The sequence below is a fragment of the Plasmopara halstedii genome (genome assembly GCF_900000015.1).
Source record: "Plasmopara halstedii genome assembly, contig: Scaffold_3109, whole genome shotgun sequence".
In the NCBI taxonomy this organism is placed as follows: Eukaryota; Oomycota; class Peronosporomycetes; order Peronosporales; family Peronosporaceae; genus Plasmopara; species Plasmopara halstedii.
This window is the reverse complement of record NW_020190012.1, coordinates 683,259-688,014: the sequence shown is the minus strand read 5'-3', so window position 1 is coordinate 688,014 and position 4,756 is coordinate 683,259.

Genomic DNA, 4,756 nt, shown 5'->3' with positions numbered 1-4,756 from the left:
ATCTTGAAAAGTGGCGGGGGACTCCCCGACTTCAAGAACTCGTGAGAGTTTGAAGTGCCACGTCGGCAAGACTGCTCAGTCGTCGTGGGCGCTTATGATCAGAAGGATCATGACGCTTTGCGTCGTCGTTGCGCTTCGCGCTTCTCGGCAGAAGCACGGGCAGTCGAAGGTCCGCGAGCTGAGGTCAAGCTATGGCCCTGAGCTGCTGTGGTCGTAGGCTCACCCGTGTGAAAAAATGACAGAGCTCGCGGGAGCGTGATGGATGATTCCATGTGTTGCAGGGCGACAACATGCGTGAAGTCGGCGACGCGCCTTAAGATAACTCAAATCAGAGATGGCGTTCTACGTGCACGTCCACTTCCTTGTGGCTCCGCTATAAGCTTGACAGCGAGGAAAGCTACCGGTGCCACTGCACCCATTGTTTAAAGAGCTCTTCATCATCTGTAGCGGTTTTGCCAGGGGCGAGCACCTCAGTATTAGTCCGCATTGCAGGTACAGGAGCGACTCCTATTTGAGCTCGAAGTCGAGCGCGGTACCTATCCATTGTGATTTCTTGAGGTACCAAGAAGCGAGCTAAGAGAACTTCCCGCTGGTCAAGCTCAGCTTGTGTAGCGGCCGGGGGCCCGACTACGTCGATGCCCCACGATCGATTGATCGCGTCTTTTGCTTCAGTAGTGGGATCTGCCAAGTGGATGCTGTATTCCACTCAAGAGTCTAGGACCGAACGTGAATACGAGCGCCTGAGAGCCGTTTTATGAGCAGCCTCCAACTGCTGCTCCTGAGGCAATTTTTAATAATACCACTTTCCCCCGAAATCGAGAGACTTGGAAACGGACACGGTGTTCGTAAGGTTTGAGCAGGATCACGTCGCGCCGTTGGCGCACCTCGCTCTCTTCGTCTTCACATGCTGGGATAGGAGTATCTGACTCGTAGTCAACTTCTCTTAACTTCTCGATAAGGAGATTCGTCGCCCGGGTCGGGCGCGTTGTTTTGCGCTCGGTTGCCGAGGGCTTAGGAAGTGCTTCCTGTGATGTCGCAGACGTACTGTCCGGAGATGCACTCTGTGCAGAAGAAGTAGAAGGGCAGTGCCTGCGGACACCCTCGGAAGTTGCTAAACCAGTGGTTTTCGTGTTATTGACACAGGGAACATTGAGCGGAGAATGTTCAAGGATGTTCTAAGGGACGAAACGGTGTATCAGACATGCAAACCTCGTACGAGGCGACTGTTAACTGTGAATTGTGCATTTTTACGATTTTGGTGGGAGAGAGTGTAACGGGGTTACACGTACCCTTGTATGAAAGGGTTGGTATCCAAGATGGCGTGACCGTACCAAGGTGTTGATTACAAGTGAATACCCGCTATCCTTTTGCATACACTATATGAGAAGGCAGGCAAAAGCAAACATACACACAATAACAGAACACTAAAATTGCGCATATATCATTACCAGCTCACATACGTATTAACACGCGTCTCATACAAGCACATCATAAACATCAAAATTAGAATGCGAATTCCATATTTATAAATGATTTATTCTATTTGAGAGGGAGGTTACATAACAAATCACACAATGGTGTTATTACACTGTAACAAGAAGCCACTACGTGGCAGGACTGCCAGTAGTTATGCACATTAATGAGGTTTTACTATTATTAAGGAAAACCTATGGTTTTGGATATAGACGACTCTGCCGCAAATAAAGCAATGGAATACAGTTTTAATTTTGAGCGGAAGAGTGTATAAACCTTGGTTCAGGATTTGGGTGCACTAGTAAGCCTCCTCTACGAAAAGAGCTACGACAGCCCCGCTGCACCCATGTATTTTTATGCGCCTAAAGAACCTATGTTCCCCTCGATAGTCTCCTTGATAAGAATGTCAATGAGTAGGGGGCGTCAGAAGAGGCCGAATAAAGTCTCGTCTGTGCGTTTTCTCTGACTCTTACAAGTCCGGATTGGCCATAAATCAGTTGTCCGAAGCGCCTTAGCATTAATCATAGACAGTTTATTACTACAAGCAGATATTAATGGCAGGAACGCGTCTCGCATTTTTTTCATCACTGACATTGGAAAAATAGTCTGTTCATTACGAGAAGCTATTTGATATTATATATGCGCATGTGAACTTCAAAGTACTTCTATATGGCTCTAAGCCGGTCGGATGTACAAATATCATGTGTCGTTTGCATGACGACGTCGTCACCTTATCTCTCGCGTAGTATGATTACTTGATTTTATTTTGCACAAGTAATCTGTCGCGGTAAGGGGTAAACTAGGTCCGCGTAATGTGACGACGGATGAACTATTTCGCCGCGCGACTGTAAGGTATCGAACCTCATGATTGTGGCGTCGAGCACGACCGGGGCAATACGCACATCGAAACGGGTTAGATTCATCATGTGCTGCGTTGCTGAATGCAGCGGGGCTGCCGTAGCTCTCTCGGTAAAAAGAAAATTTGGGTAAAGTTGGCGACTTTCGTTCTACACTTAGAACCAGTACGAGTGCAGTGGATCGCAATCCACATACTCCTAGAGTAAGTACAACCTGAACCCAAAGCTAATTAACTCTTTCGTTTAAAGTTCAAACTTTTTTTTCGGTTTTATTTACGGCAAAGTCGTCTTTATCTCAGTCTATAGGTTTCCTATCTATACAGTAAAAGCTAATGAAATATATAACAACTGGCTGTTCCAACCACGTACTGACATCTTGTTTGAGACTATCCAGGTCACATTATCTTCTGTGACCCACACTTTTCTTCTACCAGGGCACGTGAAACCCCGTTACACTCTTATATATCAAGATTGTGAGCACCTACAGCTCACATTCAACTGTCGCCTCGAACGAGGCTCGCGTGGCTAAGACACCACAACACCACCAGGACTTTCTTCACGAGTTTCTCTGCTCAATGAGCCCTGTGTCGACGACACGAAAAACACCCTGACTCGCAGGTTCTGAGAACGCCTGCGGGCAAAGCCATTCTTCGTCTCCTGCACGCGGTGCAACTTCGGACAGAACTTCCGCGGCTTAAAGGGAAGCGCAACTCAAGCTCTCGGTCATCGATTACCACCCAGCGCGTTGTCAATGACAGAGTCGCACGACCAACACCCTAGACGCGATATCGAGTCTTGACCGCGCACGGGCGATGGATTACCTCGTCGAGGATTTGGAAGAAGTCGACTACGAGTAGGATACTCCTTTCCCAGGATGGAAAGAAGAAGAGAGCAAGGTGCCCCAGCGGCGCGACGTGAGCCTGCGCAAATCTTGCGGATGCCCTGTCCCTATTCTGAACTCTCGACTACCGGGGGAAGTAGTGTCACTACCAATGACCTCGATTTGGCACAGAAGAAACAGCTGGATGCTGTCCACAGGGCGGCTCTCATGCGCGCGCATCCACGGTCGGTCCTTGACCCTCGAGTAGAATGCGGTTTCTCCTTTGGTGCTCGCCCTTGGCGAAACCGCTGCAGATGATGAAGATCTCTTTGAGCGGTGGGAAGTTTCTCGCTGTCTTACTTGCTATTGAGCCACAAGGAAGTGGACGTGCGCGTGAATGATCATCTTCGTTTTGGGCTAGCTAAACTGAAGACCCGTCGCCGACTTCCTTCGGACTGTCGCCTTGCGACGTATGGAATCATCCATCACGCTCCTGCGAGCTCTGTGGTTTCTCAAACGGGTGAGTCTGCAACCACAGCAGCTCAGGGTCATAGCTTGAGCTCAGCTTATTGCCCATCGACTTCTCGAGCTTCTACCATGAAGCGCGAGGGGATCATCGACGCGGAACATCATGAATCCTCTCATCATAAGCGTCCACGACGTCCGAGCAGTCTTGCCGACGTGGCACTTCAAACTCTCGCAAATTTTTGAAGCCAGGGAATCCCCGCCACTTCACAATATATTGGGTCAAACCCTGTCGACGACGTCGATTTACAAGGCGTTCCATGTGATAGTGGACGCCACCATTCTCGTTGATAATAGTCGGCGGCGGACGATGACGACTTGGTCGATCGCCATCCGGTAACTCGCGATGCTCTTCGAGCTCTCGAGGACGATGTCGGTCGAAGGTGGAGCGCATGGCGCCGTATGAGATTGAAATCGTTGCACTACGTGCTCAAAAACAGTTGCTGGTTCAGATTTTTGGTTATCGAGCGCCTGTGGGCGACGCTCCGGTGCCAACGCTTCCGCCGGAACCCAGTACGGCTTAAACAAGCCCACATAAAATACTGGGTGGATGCGCATTCGATTTGGAAGGATTAGCGTATAGAAAGGCCACGCTTGGCTACAACCTCGAAAGGTCCGATAAACCGTGCCCAAAGCTTTGACTTAAAGACAACAGAGATTGCATGGTTAGGGAGTATTTTAGCATTTGATAAACCAGGTCATCGAGCTCAAAATATTTAACATTTCGTCTACTTCTTCCGTATGCATATTTCTTCTGCATGTCTTGGCTTTCAGCCATCGCATCGCAAACGTGTCGTAAGACACTCACTCCGGTAGACAGGAAGTCATCGACTTCTTTGCGGTCAGTGAGAGGGCTGACATCAGCGAGCCGCTCGGCTATTCCTTCTCCATCAAGCCCTAAGCCATGGGATGGCGGCTTCGGCGGGACACAAGGATGAACAATTTTGTTGCCGTAGAACGGCGTGTAGCCGGTAGATGAATGCTCTGCATTGTTTGGAGCAAACTTTACGGGTAGCAGCATGATTCCTGCGCATCGGAGTGTCAGCGCAATTGCTGCGAAGGACGTCCTCGACGCGCTAAG